At 36.9% G+C, this 22,777-nt stretch overlaps 1 long non-coding RNA gene across 1 annotated transcript; it reads left to right on the top strand.

Annotated features, from left to right (window-relative positions):
* Positions 1 to 56: 56 nt before the first annotated feature.
* On the top strand, positions 57 to 22,161 carry LOC106887419. The gene is made up of 4 exons (XR_001411885.1): positions 57 to 192; positions 6,166 to 6,305; positions 8,090 to 8,331; positions 21,422 to 22,161. It is a non-coding gene; the product is annotated as an uncharacterized LOC106887419 (long non-coding RNA).
* Positions 22,162 to 22,777: the final 616 nt, after the last annotated feature.

The following is a 22,777-nucleotide window of genomic DNA, read 5'->3' as shown; positions in this document are numbered from 1 at the left end:
GCCGGCCGCCGGCGGAAGTGAACCCCGCGCGCCGGGCGGGGAACGGACCGGAAGTTCCGCCATTTTCCTCACCGGGGGCGGTTGCCGGCGTCAAGAGGTCTTCACGTAGAGGGCTGTGAAGACGTCTGTATGAAAAGATCTTCATGTCTATTCCCTGGATATCTTTAAACGTCCGCACGGTGATTTTTATCAGTAAGTCTTTTTTTTTTTTTAATTTTTCAATTTTTTTTTTATTATTGTTGTGGAATTTACCTCAGCTATAAAGTTCTTCGGAGCCATAACTCTATTTAGGCAACTTAAAATTTGGAAGAGAGGTTCCGCACGAGCTGTAAATGCGGTCGTGAGGAGCGTTGTAGGTGTTCGTTCCTTCGGTGATGTTCCTTCATTCTGTAAAGTCCTGTCTCGTTTTAGGTTGTGTGTTCTGGGTACTCCTAGGAGTAGTTAATTGTTATATTCTAGTCATTTCAATATTACTAGATTTTTTATGTTTCTCTAACGTTACTATAAAGGTAGTGCTTTTATCACTAAGTTTTCTTACGCTGGTCATAGCTGAATATTCTCTTCATTTATAGGTGGGAGGACCTTGGCAGAGTATTTCTTAAATCACAAAAGGACGTAATTCTGTTTTTCTAGTGCTGTTCTCCTTTGTACTGACTACAGATACTGCTTTTGTTCTAATTGTACCTCAAGCAAGGAGTGAAAAATGTACAAATGTTTCTGTTGTTACTTGTAAGTGGTTTTGCTCTCAATAAGGGTATGTGTTTAGTGCTTACCTTCAAGTGTGTAGGTAAAATCTTGAAAAGTTTTTTCTGTACAATGGTAGTTTGGTCATTTTTCTGTTTAACCATTAATTGTTGCAGGTGATTGCTGTGGTTGATTGATTTTAGCCAGGTTTCTATGGCTGCTACTGCTAATGTAGACCAAATTCTTGCTGTTTGGGTGAACTACTGGTTTAGTTCTGATTGCTTAGTAAGGTCAGTGCAAAACCAGGTATTGTATGTGAAATAAGATGATGAGTCACAGGATTGCTCTGGAGTTTGTGGCAGTGGTCAGATAAGAAAACAGGCAATGTTAAGAGTATTGGGGAATGTGGAATAATAGAGCTTCTTGTGATTGTAGGCGGGCTGGGTATTGCATCGGTGTTGTAGTGTGGGTTTTGAAGTGTTCAGATTAAATATGTGTTGTGCAGTCTAATTTTGAAGCCGTCTTTGGGATAAGTGGGGTTGTTCTGACACTTTTACTGTTAAAAAAGGAGAGGAGATAGAATATTGATAGAACATTATTACAGAATTCCTGCAGGAAAAGTAACTAAACAAAGGCTTATTTTTAGAACTAAAAGCAAAGTATCTTTGTGCTTCACAATGACATATGGTGTTTCCACTTAATTGTGTGTAACTGTAAGCTGCCTACAAGGCTGCAGTCCTATATTTTTTTCTAAGAGGTTGGGAAGGAGAGCACGTAGAAGACAGCTGAAATTCATGATATTTCAAAATAAAAATTTCACTACAACAGTGAAAAGATTTGAGTGCTTAGGCAAACAATGTTTTCTTGAGTGAAAGGAGAACTTTTTTGTATTGACAAATTGTAAGTTGTCTCTTGAATGAGTAATTTCCTTCCTATTTTTTTAGGGGGGTCAGGGGAGATAGACTTTTCAGGTATTTTCCTATCTCCCTTACAACTATAGTGAGAAAACAACCTGGGACTAGGTTTTATGGGGTACTTTTTTGAAAATTTCTGTCATGTCTGGGGGCAATGAATTTTGAAGATTATAACTTATCATTCACTGCTATGCTAAAATATACAGAAAGTTTACTTAATTTTAGCTTCCTGTGGAAAAATTTAGTTGGTTAAACACTTAATAACTTTTAAAGCTCTTGATAGTATTATAGAATTGTAAATATTTTACATTTGTTTTGAATATTGTTTGCATTTTTGTGATAAATGTAAGCAAAGGAAGCCTTTGTAAATATCCTTTTAACACTATGCTCCACTGAGGTGGAGATGAAACATAAAAGAAGTTGTGAGAAGTCTTCAGCTTGCTAGTATTTTTCAAATGTTTCATTCCAATAAACATACTCCATAAACATCCACTCCATAAACATATTCCATAAACATCCCCTACAACATTACAAAGAACTGTTGTCTGCCTATTTAATATGCTTGTGGAGCTGAAGCAATGGATATATGCTCCTCCCTGCTTGCTATACGGATAGTTTTTGAAAATAAGTTTTAACTTGAGTTTCTTAGCACCAAATTTGTGTTTAATTTAGTGTCAAGTTTTATCTGTAATTGCTAACATTATTTGCTGTAGTATAACTTTTATAACTGTTAAAACTTTTAGCCTACGTGAAAGCCTAACTGGTTAGTGGAAAAAAGCGTAACTAATTGCTTATTCTTAAGTCTTAATTTCTTATTTAGGACAAAGCTATCAGTTTGTCGTGCTGAAAGGTTCTTGTATGTGATTATGTTATGTTATTCCTTGTTTACTTGTCTAAATTAAAACAGTTGTTGATACCTGTATAGGTTGTCTAGTGACAGTTTACCGTCTTCATGGGGAAAAAAGAGGCAAAAGACCTGAAAGACTAATCACGCTGCCTGTGGTCATTTTGGATCTTTGAATCTTAAGCCTTAAAAAAGAGTGAAGAAGTTGCTACATAGTTGTGTGATTTTTATATCAAAACCTTTACAGGAAATGGTTAGTGGTCTTGATTGCATTTCCCCTTAAACATGAGTCCTCTGTGCAAAACCTGCAACCTCCAACCAATACCTTCTCCAGACCAAATTTAGACTGTCAGCAGATGCTCTTAGAAGAAAACGGACAAGTAAAGTATATTGCATGTCACCACTAAAAATAATCCTTTGAAGCTTGGCTATTTTGATGTTTCCGAAGTATCTGTTCCCTCAGTATTTTTCATATGGTCCATAAGTCACATCAAAATAGCTCCACTGCAAGTGTATGTTTTGCTAACTCATTTTAAATTGTGGTTTGAAATCTTTCAGAACTGCTTGTTATCCTGTTTTTTCTTTTTTTTTTAGGTGGTGGTTTGTTTCTTGTTGTGAGTTAAAAAAAGTAAAAGAAAGTTGAATAAATGCTTTATAAATACTATAAACGTGCACTGGATTTCTGATTAAATGTTTGACTTCTGTCTGCTTTTACAGAGCAGAGGTGAATTTCCCAGTCCTAAATATTTGCTTAATGCAAGTATACCTACAAGTAAATCTGTTTTAATTGGTGGAAGAAGGCTTTACAATTCATTAAGCTAGTTTGAAGCTGTGGTTTGAAGAGGGGGAAGAGGATTAAGGACTTACAGTTTGTTTGAAGACTCTAAAGAGAGAAGTTGTGGATGCCCCCTCCCTGGAAGTGCCCATGGCACGGGGGGTTGGAACTTGTTGATCTTTAAGGTCCCTTCCAACTCTAACCATTCTATGAAACAGGGATCCCCATCTTCAAAGGCTGTTGACGTTGGTGGGATGTAGCAGGTGCCTTGAGCTTGCAGCTGAGCAGCTGTTAAGTAGATAGAGGAGAAAAGAAGATGGCAACACATAGTGCAGGGAATCTGAATGCAGGACATAATGAGGTGCTTGTGGTTTGGATACTTTGATGTTGATTTGAGTTTTTCATGGGCTTAATTTGGCAATCGGTAATTGCTTGGTTGGATAGCCACTTGTCTGTTAGTTTAAAAGAAAATTCTTCTTTAAGTTAGTAGCAGCAAGCTTATCTTCTTTCATCAGTTTTGCTCCATCTTACTTGTTGAGAGCTTTATTTCCTTCTGCAATAGATAGAGATTCTTGCTTTGTGTAAGGAAGGCACTGTATTACCTCACTGGTTTATTGGTTTTTTGTTTGTTTTCAGACTGGGCCCTTCACTTGGGAGGGAAAGTAATACTATTCCGCTTAAAACGTCAAAGCTGAAGGATGCTTCATTTCTGAAGCTTTTCTGACTTTAGCTTTGTGTCAGCAGAACTGTAATACTCTGAATGGTGGTCAGCCAGGATCAATTTACAATTTAGATCTTTTTTGACAGAGTTTTATCTCTTTCTGATTCCTTTTTTGACGTTTAATGATGTCAAAAGCTCCTGTGACAGTTCATACTGTTAGCAGTTCCAGTTCCTCAAACCTTGACCCACAAAGGCCTAGACTTGTGGTTAGAACAGAGCTATGTGGAGTGTTCCCTGTGTCTCTGATTTCTGACTGTTGTCTTTGGATAATCTCGTTAGCTGAAGCAGGGTGAATCTGATGGGGAAATGTATAGCAGCCTATCAATCAATATATACTTATTTTAGTTCCATCAAATGAGCAATAATTACAGCTAACTTCAACACCTCTTAAGTCCTAAAGCAACTTTCAAAGGGCTCTATCCAGCTTTGTCTCTTGCAACGTGAACGAAAGGAGAGGTGGGAGCTGTGCATTATTATACCATCAAGTTTGATTTTGTAATTTATTTTTTAGTAGTGGTAGAGGCTATATGTCTCTAACAGCAGTTCTTCATGCTGATAAAAATGTTTTCTCCAAGATTATGTTAAAGAAGGCGTCTTCTTCTGAAAATAGATTAAATGAATTTATGATACATACCTGCATATCTCTCACTTATTTTATACTTTAACTGCTTGCTTCATATTTAGTGTTATAAAACTGCACTGCATTTTTTTATTACTCCAGATACTCTGCTTTGTTACCAGTGTTGCTGTTTATTTAAAAGATAATGTTTTCACTTGCTCACCTGTCTTGCCTGTTTGTTTGTTTGTTTAAACTATATTGGCTGAAATTTTTTTATGTTGGTTCTTTGCCTCTAACTGACACTTTTCCTTTAAAAACAAATCAACTGAAAAGATTCAGCCAGTTTTCTAGAAATTGTATGGGGGAAAACGTTCTGTTCATAATGTTTTCAAGTGGAACCAGTAAGAGTATGGATACCTTTTATTTAAAAAGCCCTAATAGTGCATGGCTTGCAGGAAAGATCTAAGCGTTTTTCAGATGGTGTCTTCTGTTAGAATAAATGAAAGGCACACTCCTGATGGAAAAGTCTGTTGAGATTTGGCCTCTTTACAGCCTCTGAAAAATAAAGTGAATAGTGAAGATGCCTTACTGCAGGAAGCTAATTGTGACAGACTGTTTTAGGGAGGCAGGGACAGGAATTAAGAAAACTTGCTAGTTTTCTTTGATACCCGGCTGCTAATCTATTTAATTCTTTCATAGGGAGCATATAAAAAAAACTTGGATACTAAAGAGCAGTGGGGCTGGAAAACGTGAGAATTTGCTAGAAGACATGCTGAGATAAGCAGATGAACTCAAGCAGAATTTGGTATGTTAGGAGACTGCTACTGGGACAGGGAGCAGAGAATAAAATAGTGGGGAGTCTCAGAGACTGGAAATAATCTGGGCAAGATGTTGACCTGAAGTGGGCAGAGAGGATTTAGGGTCTCAGATATGTGAACCAGCATTAATGTTCACACAGGGTCCACAATCACTCCTATTTGCTATTGCTGTGATTTCTCAAATTACAATTAGTTCTAGCATCAGAGGTTTCTGGAGTATCTAAGGGTTTCAGCAGCACCAGTCAGCCCAAATATAATTCCTTATTGTGGAATCTGGAATTTATGTTTTCACTTCTTGGGTATTTTATTTCAAAAAATAAAGCCTAAAACATGTTAAACATGTTTTTAATAAACCACAAAAATTGAAGAAAACTCACAGTAAAGGCTGCAAAGTCAAACAGTCATCTGTGTGGGTAGGTACCCTTGCAAAATCTTCAGCTGCCTGACTTGTCTGTATACAGATTATTGCCCCTCCTCCCCCTGCCCCATGATCCTTCCAAAATTCAGTGTAGAATGGGTGGTGCAGTATTAACCTTGACTTACTGTTTAGTGGGCATAGTGAATATACACAAAAAGCAATGAAATTAAGGTTACCAAGGCAACTTTAATTTTGCAGTTCCTAATTTCTGTTCCTTGGTTTAGCAACCTTAACGAGGTGGGATTTTGTTTGTGTTTTAATATAGTATTTATTTTGTGTTGTGGGAAGTATGTTGGGAATCTACCTAACATACTAAAATAATTTACAAAAAATGCTGTCATCTTTAGTGGTATGTGCTGTATGTTCCTAGTTATTAGGCTATGAGACTGTACAGTACATTGTTGTATAAAAATTCACATATTTCTTCCTCAGGTCCTGTGACATTTAGACCCTCTAGGGTCACTGGCTTCAGCTCCATCCTGGCATCCTAACATAAACCATGTTGGTGATGATATATTGACCATCAAACCACACTGAAGCATGGAGCTGGTGTACACTAAATGTAGGGTCAGGTGAGTGTTTGTTTATTCATAATGCTGTCTTGAATATACTATCTCAAAAAAGCTATGATATTTACAATTTTTTTTAATCTGTAAGTGGTCCTGAAATTGGCAATTTGTCCTCCTTTCTCCCTCAGTCACTAGAGGCTCCATAACCCAGCAGGGTTTGTAATTAGATACTTGCTGTACCGTCAAGTTAAAAGGAATTGGAAATTTAATAAATAAGGCTTGATGACACTGGATGAGGAAAAAATTTCATTTTTTTTTCTTCCTGTAAACAGTAGTGTGCTGAAATCTCTTACATTAACAAACCCTTGAGGGGGAACATTCAATACATACTGCTTCACATACTGCTTAAATTGATGGATTTTACAAGTCACCTTCAGAGTTAGTGCAACTGTTTTGAGATTGAATCATTTACATAAAAAGTGACATCTTTCATATCTTGTTAGTAGGTTGGGGGAGGGGGGCAAAAAGAGAATTTTTGGTACTTTGTTGCTAAAATAATTAACTTGTACAAAAGCAGTAATATGCAAACTATGTCAGGACCAAAAAGATTCCATCAAATTAAGTGATTCTGTGCCAGATGATATTTTCTGTAGATGGAAGTATTCCCCTTGCTCTGAAATGAACACTGGCAATCTTCTCAATCTTCTAATGGGCTTATTTAATTTTTTTTCCCTAGTCTTATAGAATGTGCTATATATTTAAAAGTGTATGCAGCACTGTATTTTTTAAGCTTATATTTTAGGTTGGAAATGGCTGTCATTTCACTGGTCTTGATATTAGTCTTAGTAATGTGATTAGAATTTTATGCTATTTTAACAACAGTATAAGAAAAGGAACTTAATATTTGGATATTCCTAACAAAACCAAATCACTGCCTTGCAATGTAATAGTTACATTATATAAATATATTGCTTGTTCTTTATCTACATGTATAATCTTCTACATTGGAAGTTTAGCTGAGGAAACTTAGAAAAGGCAACTGTTTAAAATGTGCATTGCTAGATGAAGCTTTTGTATGATAAATGCATTGTAATTTGGTAAACCCAAGGGATTCAGGTAAAGTGATTTTCAGGAATTTCTTTCCTGCCTTGTCACTTTTTAAAAAACAGGGATATTTATTGTGGTGGCAAGTGTGTCAGCGTAGTTTGTGCTTATTTCACTTTGGTTTTCTCTTTGTGCTGAGCAGCACTATGGCAATTTTGTACTAAAAGCATACATCCAAGGTTGATAATCTGTGCTTCTAGGGTGGGTGTGAATGGCAGTTAACCATTGCTGTAAGTCATCTGCTTATTATATTTACAATATGTGCAAAAGTAAAATAGAATAGTTCTTTTCTCAACGTTACCTATATTTAACAACTTGGATCTAATTTGGCCTAACAGTTAAAAAAAACCCCAAACAACACAAACAAAAAACCAAACCCAAACACACACTTCCACCCCAGAAAAAACCAACACCCCAAACCAAACAAAAATCCCAAACCCAAACAAATGGCTTGTTTAGGTTTTTTTGGAAGCTGTTCTTTTTTCATTTTGTATGTGTGTTTCACAAACATAACACAGAATGATTGACAAGGTGGGGGTTTTTTTCTGCTGTTAGCATAACCCTCACAATACAGTCAACTATCTCGGAAGTCCCTCTACAACTCTCTTTCACCTGAAAGTATCTTATCTCAAATTTTCAAGTCTTTTCAGTCACTGATGGTAATGCAAAATATTGGTTGATGCTGTATTTTGGGTTTCTTTTTGAATTAGTTTACTTATCTTATTTCTTAATTGGCAATCTAGGGCAGAGTTGAAGGAGTGTATGGAAAATGACAAAACTACTACAGCCCCTCTGTCTCCATCTTGGGATGAAGTACCCGTTTTTGAACCAGACATCAGATGAATGGACATCACAAACAAATCCATCAAAAAACCCCAAACAAACAAATGATTGAGAAGAAAGAAGGCTGACGATAATTTAGTGTGCTCCAACACAAAAGCAGTGAGAAAGAAGGACTCAAGTTAATATGCATGTAGTACCTCCGGTAGGTATGACCCATATTATAGTAAAACTTGCATTTTGTTTGTTATGCTCCAAATAATCATGTAAGTCTTCATTGCAGAACAGTTGATAATGTGGCACAGTTGTTTATTTTACTTACTTATTTTTACAAGAAAGTTGCCCACAGGTAACCTGAACAAAAATAAGGTACCCTGTTCAAATAGCTGTCTTCTGCTTGGTTTGTGATAGCACCAGCCTTTTGAATAAAGTAAGCAGGGGCAGATGAGAAGATGTTTCTAGAGGTTTTCTCTTACATTTTCTTAGAAGCAATAATAAAGGAGAGCCATTGAGGTGTGCTCTTTGAAGAGCCAGGAATATGCTGTGAGACTTCTTAGAATTCTGTGCATAAACTAGATGAAAAGAAGTGACAATGTACAGCTGGCTTTCTTTGCCATCCTGGCTGCGTTCCTAAGAGGCGTATTTATTGAAGCACCAATTTTATCAGCTAATACAAAATTCTGCTTATCTGCAGTTCTAAGAGTTCACGCTATAACTTTGTCTGACCTCAAGTGCCTCCTCTCTTCCAAAGAGAACTTGAGAATGCATTTGATGATTTCCTGTTACTCAGAAAAAAATCTTTTTTTTTATTTGATAAAGAAGATACCAGATCTCTGGGAGCCACCCATCCATAAATTGACACGATGCAATATTCTAATGATAGCTTTTCTAGTATGTAGGTAGAAAAGTTAGTGTACATTCTGTTTCTCTAGGTTTCTTCTAAATTTGTGATTTTGATTTTGGGAATGTTCTTTTTTTTGGTTGTGTTCATTTGTGGGTTTACGTCTGTTACATGATTAGAAAACATTTTCACAATAGATGCCTTCAGTTTAATTAATCACTTTCTGGCTTTTTAAGTTGAATTCAAATTATCGAAGTTTCCCCCCCAAATAGCTTCTTTACCCCACTGTTTTCTGCAACTGAAGTAATTGTCTGTACCAAATCTGGATTTCCTGGTTTGAAATTACTGCACACATGGAAAGAAATAAATACACGTTTTAGTAGCTTGCTGAAATTTGTGTAACAAAAAGAAAGAAAAAAAAAAAAAGGAATTTAGGTTTGGATGGTCAAAGGCCATATTACTTGGAGTGAACTAGCAGCTTTGCTAGGAGGTAGGGAGTAAACCCATATACTGATGATATAACTTTCACTTGGGAACCATGTGTCTTCATTTATTTAATTTTTTAAAATTAAATAGTCACTTAACAAGCCTTGTCATAGTCAAAGCACAGTTCAGTCATTAAATTCACAAAGCAGGTAGACAAGTTGCTCCCATATTCACAGTGAGGTATTTTGAAATAACTTGTCTCGGTTTTAAGTAAGTTGGAGAAGTATAAGCTTAAGCACTTAACATCATTACAGCATTACAACAGTTATTTTTGAACCAGTGGAATATGACAATCCAAATCTAGTCTGAGGTTACATATGAAATGTGTTGTTATCTGATGAACGCATTAGGTCTGTTTTGGAAGTAAGAAGAGCATTTATGAGCTGGGTCTCTGGAGCTCTCCCTAGAGCAGGGCTTGTAATTACTGCACAGATTATGAACGTACTTGAACTCTTCATGCCTAGTTCTGAATTGAGTTCTGCTGTGCTATCTGTACAGCAAAGCAAACCTCATGTTAACTCTGTTTCTTTCTTACAGCCTCTTTGAAGGGCTGACTAATGAAACTAGCAATTAGCCGTATTACCAGCCTGTGGCTGTCTCTTTATTCTTTCCACTGAAGGCCCTGGCCCTGTGGCAGGAGTGGCAGAACAGAGTCTGTTGTGAATTGCAGCGGGTTCAGTGTTGTGTCCTGCAGCTTACACTGAATAACTGATGGCAGAACGGCAGAAAGGTAACGCTGCTCTGCTGCCTGCCACTCTGGGTGCACACTTTGTGCTGCTACACAGAGCTCCAGAATGCCAAAGCAAGTAGCCTCGTTTTCTCTTCTTCCCAGAATAGTCTCTCATTACGCCTAGACTTAACAGACTTACGTGGGAAAGATATCTTAGTGTCTAAATTTACACTTTAAAACAAAAAGCCTTTAAACTGGAAAAGATCTGCTGTCATACAGTTTAATTACCGAGAGGTGTAGGTAATGGTACACAGGGAGCAGTTCTTTTTCTGGCTGTCTTGTGGTGCTTTTTTTGTTCGTTTTGTTTTTCCCCAGAAGGGGGCAGCAAACGAACATCATCGCACCGGCTTTTGCTTTTCAGATGCTTTTTCAGTGTTCCTTTTTGCCTGTAAACCTCTGTGTAGACTACCTGCTGATGGTACGGTTTAAAATGATGATTTCTACCTAATTTATTTGCTACAAGGATAGCTGGAATGTATGAGTTGTAAGTCTTATTCTTTTCAGTGTTAGGCAGTAGAATTTTTTTAGTAAAATCTACTTCAAGTTTATAAAAAAGGCAGTTGTATATGAAGGTTTAAGATTTTTATGACTATGGCATTAGTGGTGTGTATATTTTAAAGAATAAAATAGCCAAACAACTGAACCATTATTCCTTAATGTCACCTAAGTCTTGCTTGAATCTTTCAAATATTACATTACTTAAACTTGAAATATACGAAAAAATATTCCAATTCAAAATAATGTTCCCATGGCCATTTTTCTCCCATCAGAAAATAAAATTGAGACTACACTAAACATAGTGATGCTTTTAATTTGCTTATTAATGTGTTCACGTGCAAGGATGGCTTGTGCATTCTGCTGACAGCACATGCAAGTTAAAGGCCTCAAATCAGAGGGAATACTAGTGATACTAAATTATATAACCAAATTCTATTGTCTTATTTCAGCAACGAAGTATAGTTTGGTCATCTAGAACTTTATGGAAGTGTACAATATTAGTGATTTGAAGACAGGGATTTTTCATAACTATATGAGAAAATGCTGATTAATACCTGCAATTGTGAATTCCATTGTGGCCATAATTCTGTTCAATTTACAAATCAAGTAGTTAGCAAGAAGCCATAGAGAGAGGGCAGTCTAAGCTTTTCACTTGCTGAGTTTTATCCAATGGTTCATATAAAGAAGGGAAAGTCATAGTGGTATTTGTGAGTATCAGCTGCCTATAATTAGTGTTTAAAAGCTAATTGGGAAGAATGAAACCGATTCGTAACAAGATTGATTTATTGATAGTCTTGCCTGACTGTTTCAATGAGAATCGGAAGTGTTACAACACATGTGGGACCTTTATGGATCCTAAAACTTGATCAAAAGTATTCAAGACCTGTTGATCTTAATGGATCAGAATTTCTCACTGTCTCTAACACACCTGATTTATATCTGAAGGATGAAAGGTTAAATCATCCATATTACAATTCAGGGTTTCTTTGGATTGTCACTCCTTAAACTTAGAAGATTGAACCAATCCTACTAGTAACAGTGTTGTTTTTCTTTTCTTCTTAAAGAAAAAAAGAACACATCAGTATTTGTGGGGAGTTTGCACCACAAGCACTACTTACAATGTTATCGGAATTCTGAAATCTGCATTTAAAGCTATTACAAGTGCTAGGAGTAGGCAGCTATGCTCACACGATTTTAAAGGAGTACTTCAAGTAGCCAGAAAATCCAAATTGCTCTACTTTTCTACAAAGCATTTAATTACCTAACAAAGGAAAGCTTGTTATGTCATTGTGAAAGGCATGTCCTTTAAATGCATAAAAAATACAATTTTAATTGTGATTTCAGTGAGTAGAAATAATAACAACATTTTCCTACTTTGTGAATCAGCATGAATTTATCTTTGAAATACTGTACTTGGGTTCACACAGATATTACAGAAATTAGCCTCTGTGTTTTTAGTCTCTGCTTCATGGCTCTAAAAAGAGTTCAGTCTGCCATGTAGGAGTTTGGAATCTAGATCTTTGATAATTTCTTTTTTTGTGCTGTTTTTTCCTCCACAAATGTTTAGGGAAAAGGGAAAAACTATTACAAAGAGTTATTTAGAATGGCACAGCTGCCTTTCAGAGTTGTTTTTCATCTTGAAGCCCGCTGTTTAAATCCCAGATTTTTCCATATGGGCCTTTGGTTCTACTGAGATCACTGTTCATACCTTCTTTGCATCAAACACTTCAACAACACCCCTGAGTACTTAAGTTCCCTCATGCAAGCGAAGGGCTTCTATTCTTTGAGCAATGTAAGCTTTCTTTCTCTGATGCAAGAAAGTGTTAATCCACACAAATAATTGAGGATTAAATCCTCTTTTGCATCTTTCTTGTTTTGAATACCATTGCATAAAATAACAGCAGTATGATTCGCTATTACTTTAGAATCAGTGGGAATACTTTTACCAGTAAAAGTCTTGAGTGTAATATAAACTAATTTAATAATTTTCTAAAATCCTTTGTTTTCAAAGTAGCAGGACTTTAGTTACCTTCACAAATGTGTCATGAAAATAGCTGTCTTTTCCTTATAGTGTTTAAAGAATGAGTAATCCTGTTTATTACATCTAACATGTGAACATAGTGCATGTTTTTGGAAATGGCATTGACATAGTAGTTAATTAATTACAGGTATGATTCAAAAGGTCACCGTTTCCTTTTGCTGAGTACTGATCAATAATCTGGATAGAGATGTAAGTGCCTTTTAAATCTGCTACAGTTGACTTCCGCAGGACAAGGATTTTAAAGTTCTTCTATGCTCATATTTCTCCCTTTGAAATTGTTGTGTGTTAAAGGTGTGACGTCACAGTATTAGAGACTTGCGTTTGAATTTGTGAACAACCAGTGCTTCCTCTGTTGTTGCTGAGTTTTGGGGAACTTTAAGTGCTTGAGATAGAATACCTCAAAACCATTTAACTCTCTAAGCATGGTATGGGGAAAAATCTGGAAAATCAAGGAATTTGGAACAGCATAGCTGTGATCTGTGCAGGCCTTTTACAGTTTTGTTCCTCTCTTTGTATCTGCACACATATAATTTTCATTAACATTATGTTTCCTTCTAAATAAATTCCACTTGCTGACCTGAAAGAGCAGCATGTTATGCAGTTAAGAAAGTAAAGTCTGTCTTTTTCACCCCAAAAAAAATAAAAATCTAAAAGACTTAGGTGGACCATTCAAACATCAAAATACAACAATCTAATATAATCACATTGCATTATGCAGTATTGGCTGCTAGTCAATTTCTCAACACACCAAAGTATGTCATTCTGGAAATACAAATAAATAGTTGAAAGATAATAAAATAATAACTGAAATACTTGATTGTAGCCAGGTCTGCTAGGACTCTTTGTGGTCTCATCCCTTCCATAATGTTATCAATCTTTCCTAACTAATAGCTTTAAACACTTGTGATAAAAGGCATTAAAAGCCTAAATTAACAGTAGTATCTGAGAAATGTCATCCATTCAGATTGCTTACACAGGAAGAATAGCTGATGATTTTCCAGCTGTGACAAGGTTGATTTCCTTTCTGACAGGAAGTGTTCTTACAGTTATTTCTGCAGAAACACACGGGGACACATGCTGGCATGAAAGCCTTTCACTGCCAGCACTATGAGTATGAAACAAGGCTCGAGGCCTCTCTGATAATAGCACATGTTATTGCATACAAGTGGACTACATGTACATGTTCTTTATGTTGCCACTTAGATAAACTGCTTAGGTAGGAAAAAAAAAAAGGTGCTGTATAGTTGAATGCTGTGTAGGAATGCTCCTTTTGTGCCATTGAAAGGATTCCTAGAGAAAAGGGGTATTTTTTTTGTCTATTGGTAGTTCTCCCTTTTGTATTGAATATGCAAAAACCAAATACTCTGATCATGATTTAACAAAACAGGCAAATTTTTAACATAAATGTTTTTTGTGGCACTGAGGGATATTGATCTTTAAGGATATGTTTGATTTGCCTTCTTGAATATAGGTATATTTATGGAGATCCTGGTTCAGGATTTATATTCAGAAGACACCTGTGTGAAGGTATAGATACTACAAAGGCAAAGAGAGCTTATGTCCCTGCCTTGTTAACCAAGAGGGACGCCTTTGCTGGTTCAGGTGGATGTGGACTTCAGACAGTTCTTAATTTTTCATTCTGTACTGGGCAGGAAAGAATGGGAATGTCTGCTCAAAGCTTTTTAAGTCAACTTACACAGATTGGCATATTTCAAGTTTTTTAATATAATACATTGTGTTTTGTCTACCTTGGCTACATTCCCTTTCATTTTTTGGAAAGCCTCCTGCTTCAGTTTTCTGTTTTAAAGTTCAATGTTGAACCTCTATCAAAGGCTCAACCTCTCTCTAACTGATGCTCTGGGGGTTCTTTCTGTCTTGGTCAAGTGATTTGTTTACATAGGCTTTCTGTTGCCATGGTTATATTAAGTCTGTCAGTCTGCCAAAAAAGGCACTTGCATTAGAAATTCTGAATTTACACAGAAGAACGTACTTTGTATGACTGTCTGCTTGGGACTGTTGGATCTGCTCCATCTTGCTGGTATTTAAAAAGTGAAGCCTTTATCCTTTCTATTGGACCAAGCGTTTTACAGGATTAGAAAATAAGTTCAACTGAATGAACAGGATGGGAACGTGCTGTGTTGGGTTAATGGCCTTCTGAAACCTGCTTCTTGGTGTGTGCGTTGAGTGGGTGAACAGGACAGTGGGGAGCTAATAGCTGCTGGTGATAATATTTAAATAAATCAGCTTGTGGAGAACGCGTCCTTTAGGACCTGGCAGTGTAGTGTATGGGGAATATCCATCTTTGTCCACACTGGCAAAATCAACTTTTCAACGAAGTTGAAGAAATGAAATGCTCTTGCAGTGGTTTGGCAGGAGAGCGGTGCTCCGACACTTGAGCGGCGTGGGTGGTGCTCCATCCCGCGGAGATGGAGCTGTGGCATCACACACAGCAGCAGAGGGGAGTAGGCAGATGTCTGGCAGGAAACATAGGTGTGAAGGGGGCTGATAGACATTTTATGCTGCTGGGACAGATGGCTCTCAATCTCTGTGGAAGCAAGTATGCCATGTTCCAAGACAGACATTTGCTCTATTAAACATTCTTAGCTTATGTAGAAGGCAACTGACAGGGCTTCAAAAGGTACAGGAAAAGGAGAGTGATACCCAAAGAAGAGATAAAACCAACTTCTCCTGGGAGGCTGGCTAGGCAGAGTCACTGGGCACTGTTCATGAAGATGCGGTGCATAAGTAGACAAGTGACCAAAAACACGCAGAACAAGTTAAACTTTTGCAAAAAATTAATAAGTCACTGTCTAGAAGAATGATTACAAATCCAGAAAGAACTGTCTCCTGTTCCTTTTTCTGTGGCTGAGCTGCTGTGTAACCTACAGCAAATATGTAATGAGTTTTAGGAAGCTGCTTGTTACCTATAGATATCAAGCCATTGACAACTGCTCCTGAAAATGTCGTCAGCCTCTTCCTGTTTGCTTCCCCATTGACAACTGGGGGTGAACGTAGAAAGATTCTATGATTTCCACATCATACTGACTATGCAGTGATCAGGTAATGCGATATCCCCTGCATTAATTCTTAAAAGATAACAGTAACAAAACTGGAGCTGGAGAGTTACTAGTAATAGCTGGCATGAAATGCTGTCTTGAGGAGAATTATTACTATGCCAGGGTTGGTGTTAGGACTAAGATTCTTAAAATATATTCACTTTATTTTTTAGCTCAAATGTATTTATTTGGTTTGTGGTTGGGTCTTTGGGCTGCAAAAATGAAAATAGGTTTGCTTATTTGGGGGTTGAACCAAATGACTTCCATAGATTCCATTCAACTCTGACCATTCTGTGATTCTGTTTGAGAGCTCTTTTTCAGTTACTGGTTTCTTTTTGGTTAGGTTTGTTTCGGGTTCTCCACCATAAGGCTAATATTTAAGAATTTTGGTACATCAGAAAAAAACCAGAAATTATCAGTGGGAAGGCAGATGGAAGAGGAGGCAAGTCCTTTAAAAATGTACCTCTCAATGTTTGTATTTGTGACCTAAATGTTGTCATTGCCGTGTCTGCAGAAAATTCTTTGTGTGTTTTCTTCATTAAGTTAAAATTACTTTCCCTTAATGTCATTTCCTTTTGCTTCTTGTAAATTTCCTGTTCTGCTACATTTCCTCTTTCTGAGGGATTTTGTTTGTTTGTTCTTAATTGGTGAGATAGAATATGCTGAAATTTTGCATTCTGAACTTTGATTCAGGAAAAAAAAGATCAAAACTAATTTTGGAAGTTATTCTGGCCAATTTTTCTTGATTTGACTTATGGTGGAAGCCAAATTTAGATGCAGTAGATGCCAAATTTAGATGTTCCTACTGGTAAAACAGACTAACCTTTAACTGCCTAGGCCATTATCTAAGATCATGCTTCATTAGTAACAAGATCATGTGAAAGATGAACAGTGGCTTTGATGATGTGCTGTAAATGCTAATATACTGATTTTTCTTTGAATTTTCCACACACACTTTATGTTCCCATAGAAGATACTACATTGTTGATACCTGCTTTCCACTTCCTGGTAGGCGAGAAGCCTTTCAAAATGTGAGATCTGCTCTTATGCCTCCACTGAGGCAAACTCTCAGGAGCCCCATTTCCAAACACGTGCTGGTGAGAGGCCCTACGCACGTTGACTCTGTTTGTAAAGTGTAAATAATCCGTCTGTCAGACAAATTCTGTAAATCTGTTGGCTTTTAAAAAAACAAAGCCAACAAAACCCCACACTTCAACGTGTCGCTCCTATGTGTTAATAAAAGCCACGTCAAGCATTTAAATATATTCCTGTTAGGAGCTTGGCTCTATGAAGGCTTTTTTGTTTAAAAGGAGGAGTGCTTTACGTCCCCTCTACAGCTCTTTCTGTGTATAACTGCACAGACTGTGCTGGAAAACGTGTGGAACGTTAATATGCTAAATAACAAAAATATCTGGTAGAAGATGATAGTATCTGTCTGTGCGTGAAGGGGTACTGGAACAAATGGTATGTGACTTGTATAAAACAAAAATGTGTTCATTCACTAACTGCATGCCTTAATTTGCTGTATTAGGTGCACCGTGCTGCTTTTTCACACTGCTTTTTGTCTGTGACTTTGCTCGTGGTGTTTTGATTCCACCCTCCCACCCCCGCGGGTTGAGGAAATGATCACATTTCTGACAGTGCTAATGCATCTCATTTTGCAGTGTTGGCAGAGCGTGTCATGTGATGAGTGGGAGCATTAGCTAGTCTTAGTAAAGTCAAAGTACATGGTAAAAGTATGTACTTGGCATCCTTAGAGGCTGTTTAAATGTTAAATTCTTGTGTGTTTAAACTCTGTACGCTAAGTGAGGTACTGTTTGCTTTGGGCTTTTTTTAAACTCGAAAGGTTTAAAGTAAGATAAGCTGATGTCTACAAATCGCTTCCTGAGGTGTACAGTGGTTGGTTGAAGAGACAGCTTCATTAGTTTTGGTTTATTACTTATGTAAGGGAAAGCTTAATTTATTCTGCTTCTTTCTCCATCATAATAAAGGTAATTCTGATGACAAAACTAGTGCTCCTTTTGGAGAGTCTTTTGATTAATTTAATTCCAGGATTAATTTAATTCCAGACTTAAAATCTGGAAATGCATATATCAAAAGCAGTAAGATACCTTGAGCTTAAAATTCCCCCTTCATCAAGAGCTTTTTCTGTACCTGGTAATGGAATAACAGGAAAAACATGTTTTTCCTAGTTTTTGTGGCAGCTGTGTAAAAATGCAGATTTGTAAACATTATCCAGATGTTGTAACAAAAAATGGAGGGAATTTGTATAATGGAATGGTCACTTAGTGGCGTGGTTATAAAGACACATATTTGTTTACAGATACTTTCTCACAAGTATCATGTATGTCCTAATACATGAGCAGGAGAAAATAGTGGTTGGGAAATTCGAGAGGAATGGTAGTGGTGAACTCCACAGACGAAAAAGTGGAGCACTGGTAACCTATTACTCTTTGTGCATTACTGTAATAGGCACAAGAAGTGTGGTTTCCTGTCAGAAGGCTTTAGTTATAGCATACAGGTAAGCATGACAGGGGACTGTCCTTAAGTCCTGTACTACTGAAAATCTATTTTTTAATAAAGCATATTGTAGTACCCTTAATAGTATTTTGTCTCTTTGCAGTGTTTATTTTACAAGTAATTCATTTGTAATAAGTTGGCCCTACTTAGAGAGTTCAAAGATTTCATTGCTTTGCAAATTAACAACATGCCCCCTTCCACCAGCCTGCTTTGCCTTGTTAGATGCACATTAGCCATCACAACATAAATACTTGCATGCTTAACTTTTGTGATGGAACTAGTTCCATTTGAAGTTAGTAGAGTTGTTCTTTAATAAGTTAAAAACTTAGTATATATAGAGAGCTTATGAGATCAGGAAGTGAATGTTTTAACCAGTGTCTGTAAGAGTAAATGATAACACTCTCTGAAAGCACTCTTTGCTTGTATGTAGAATCTATGCTTACAAAATATTTAGTTCCTGTCTGTCTAGTGGCAAATGCCTGCATAATGTTCCAGACCTAAACAGTTTGGATGTTTGAAATTGCCACTTCTGAAGCAGTTTACCTGAATTGGGTAAATACGGTTCAGTTAGGCTTTTTTGTTAATCTAGTTCAGGTCTGTAATAGTCTTAATATTTTTAAGTACACTAGAATATTACATGCTCTGTTTCTGAAATTGTATCAAAAATACAGCAAAAGGTAGTGATACTAAAGAAAAAGAAAAACAAAAAAAGAAAAAACCCTAAGCAAACACAACCCTTTCCCAGTCCCCAAGCATATACTTTACAGCCACACAGAACCCCTTGACTGATTCAGTGGGCTGTAATCAAAAGTGAAGCATAAAGGGTAGAAATCACATGCAGATCTGTGTAAGCAAGACTAACAATTGCATAACTGCAGTGATGAAATATACAGAAAAGTGCAATCTGCAAACTTGTCCTGTATTCTGGTTTAGTTCAAGAATAAATATACATTGTTTACTGATACTGAATTAGAAAAGAGTGTCATTATTCAAACTCTAATCTGTTAAGATTATTTCTGCTTTGAGTTTATCATATACATTGAATGAAAAACAGTATAGTGAAATCTGTAGTGGCTACTGCTCATCAAAATTCAGGATTACAGTGCAATTTAATTTTAAAAAGCATCTCTGTGTGTCGATACGTATATATATTTATGTGTGTGTGAGTATAATGAACTCAAGACTTAAAATGTGTATGTAACTAGGCTATTTACAACAGGTAGAGTCTCTTCAGTTCAAGGCTTTTGTCTTATCAAGAACTTAGAGCTATGTAGAAGAAGAGATGTAAACTTGCTTGAGATATCTGCCTTGCTTAGTGACTTGGAAGAGTCAGATGACTGCTTCTGATGGCACAGAATCCGACAGGTTCACATTTTTGGTAGTTTTGCTGTCAAAGACTGCAAGAGGATTTCCTGAAAGTTGTGCATTCCTGGTGATAGAGGTAGGGAGAGTTCTGTGCTGCTTTAATAAGAATGTATGGGAAAATGTTTTGTGTGAATCTTAGTTTGAAAACAGAAGTTTTTTTATGCCTGTGTAGTGAAATACTTCCTTACATGCCAGATCAACCAATTATATTTTTTGTTAGGTGTGAGGGGGAAGGAGGGTTAAGGTATGTTTTCTGATGAAGCATACTTTAAGAAAGCCTAAAGTCTTTTGCTTGTTGCATTCATATAAATAACACCACCACCTAAGTACCACAACCCCAAATATAAAAAAACCCTTAAATGTTTGCAGCACCGTGAGGTTCTTAAACTGGTATGGTGTATACATTGCTAAGTCTGAGAGTTAATTTTAGCCAAGTTAGTTGTTTAATTTGACCTCTCAGTGGATCCCCGTCTATGCTCAATGGAGGACGATGGCCCTTCTCAAAAGACATCTTCATTTCACATAAGACATTACTTAAATGCGTGGGCGAATTCACCCCCATTGGGGTTACTTACTGCCTGCCTACAGGTAACTTCACAGCTGAAACCTAGCAGATAACACGCCCGTTGACTAACATGTGGGATGAATCCCACTGTGGGTGATTGCTTTAATTTCCTAGCTCATAGGGCTGCAAATAGTTGTTGCCGAAATAAACAGATCCTTAATATCTTTTTAAGGGAAACCTTAAGTTCAGAGAAGCTTACACTAAAGACTGGTCAAAGTTTTAAAATCTGGTTGTTTAGTGCTAGGTAACAAGTGCTGAGATTAAGCAGCAAGTCTTGATTCTCTTACAGCCTGTTTACAGCTCTATTCTAGGTTGGTTTTGTATGGGGGAAGTGTCAAAACCCAAACACTTAGATTCTAGATCTGGTATTCCCTGAACCTAAAAGAACTGAGGTTTTGATTAGGATCAGATAATAATTCCACTATGTCAGGACAGGATTTAGACCCATAATAAGTATGTAGCAGACCTCGTGTTAATATAGAACGAATCCTTGAAAGTATTTGTTAGAGTTAAGCTCTTTATTTTGAGTTATGTCCCTCTGTCATAGTGCAAAATGGGTAGGATTAAATGACAAATGCAAGGTCAAAACTTCAGTATATTCAGACTGGTTTGCAGCTTTCACTGCGTTGAGCTGGGATTATATGCAGATATGTATGCAAGCACATACATCTCAGGTGTGTGTGGCTGCTGGAGGAATTGTATTCTAAGGGTGTAAATGCATATAGGTCCTGTTAAGACTAAGAAGTAAATTGGGACACTTGTGTTTGTAGGAGTTTAGATTCTTACTGCCTGTACAGAAGTTTTATTTTTGAAGGATATGTCCACAGGTGCACAACTGACACTAAAATAGAAATACAGCTGAAACCATGGTGCGAAACTCCACTAACTTACTTCAGTGGTAGGAAAAAAATGGTGAAAGACGTAATCTCTCTTGTGTAAAACGACACATTTTAGGTTTAGAAACTCGCACTTGAGAATACAGCTAATTGTAAGTGAAATCATTGGGTTAGGAGTCAGGAGAGCTGTGTTCTGCCACTGGACAGAGCCATGAGATCATGCTAGGGATGACTCATCCCCTGACCTACTGTTTTGGATTTGTGAACAGTCCAGTTAGAGACTGAGTGCCTGTGTTCATGCAGTGCTTCCTGCTACTGATGGTACTAATGTCTGATATGTCTTTAATTTTTTTACAGCATTCAGAAGAAGAGTTTGGACTGTCACATACGCTGACATCATTCTCGTGAGGCATTTGGCTGTAGTTTTTGCTGCAATTCTTCTCCTGATAAAGCAACTTCTCTGAAAACACATGAAGAAATATCACCTGGGTTCAAGAACCTCATTAACCAGTTCCCAGCCCGTTTTTAACCTCAAATCACTTTCTGTGGAAGGTTCTTCATGCTTAAACTTCCACCCGAGCATCCCAGCAAATAAAGAAGCTGTTGGCATTGTCAGACTTTTGTGCTGAAAGCCAAGGGTTATCTGGAAGAAGAGAAGAAACGGTCCTTATGTGGCAATTAAAAGCACTTTGAATGAACTTACCAAAAAGCTTTGTGTGTGTTATGCTCCAGTTGGTAACTCCAATGTCCTGAGAGGAACATGAAGATTTGTGTTGCATGAAGGGTGGACATGTTGATTTTTGTTCTGGTTACCTCTTGCTGACATATTCTGCTTACTTACAAATGAAGAGTTTGACATTTCAGGGCAGAATCTGTTGAAATGTACCAAAGCTGACAGTGAACCCTACAGGTTGTTTCTGTACTATACCTCTCATTTTTAATATGGGTCTCTATATAAATCAGGAAGCCATTCAAGAAAATCTACTGATGCTGTACCACTCATAATGTGTCTATTATCATAAGCTAATCCAATGTTGAAGTACAAATATAAACTATTGAATTATGATATCAAATAAACTTGACTTAAAATTCAGTGATTAAACTCATCTGTATTTTATTTAGCCAAATAGAAATTGCTCACTTAAAGATTAAATTAGAGGAATGGAATACTTTCTAATTTTAGGTTGTTAGAGGACTTGTTTGCTCTAAGACTTCATGTTCATTCTTTGACTATGGCGGTTTTGTGGCATCTGTTATTAGCTATGAATGTTATTCAGGAAATGGAAATCTTGCTAAAAATAAAAAAACCTAATATCACAACTTCCTACCAGACAGAAGCAAATAGTGACTGAGGTGTGCCAACACTGTTCTCTTAAACACAATTCTAAAGAATATGCTGCTAAAATAGGGTAAAAGTTTCCCTTCAGGTAAGTTGTAGATTTCTTGATTTACAGGAAAACTTTAGTAAAAGACTTATGTGGAGAGTAGCTACTGGCAAATTGTAGGTAGAATCTTTAATAAAGAATTAAAGAGGATTTTTTTTCAGAGAAGAAAATTTTTACATTGTTAGAAACTGAGCATCACAGACCTCCTCTGATCCAAGTGTACAACAGGTAGATAAGGTTGGAAATGTATACCAAACCTAAACACTTGGATCCTCTTCATCTGGAAGTATGAGGTGGACATCTGCAACTGAGCACATGCATAATTACT

Source organism: Calidris pugnax, unplaced genomic scaffold (genome assembly GCF_001431845.1).
Source record: "Calidris pugnax isolate Ruff unplaced genomic scaffold, ASM143184v1 scaffold8, whole genome shotgun sequence".
NCBI classification, from domain to species: Eukaryota; Metazoa; Chordata; class Aves; order Charadriiformes; family Scolopacidae; genus Calidris; species Calidris pugnax.
The sequence above is the reverse complement of the archived record's forward strand: the minus strand, read 5'-3'. Positions and strand labels throughout refer to the sequence as shown.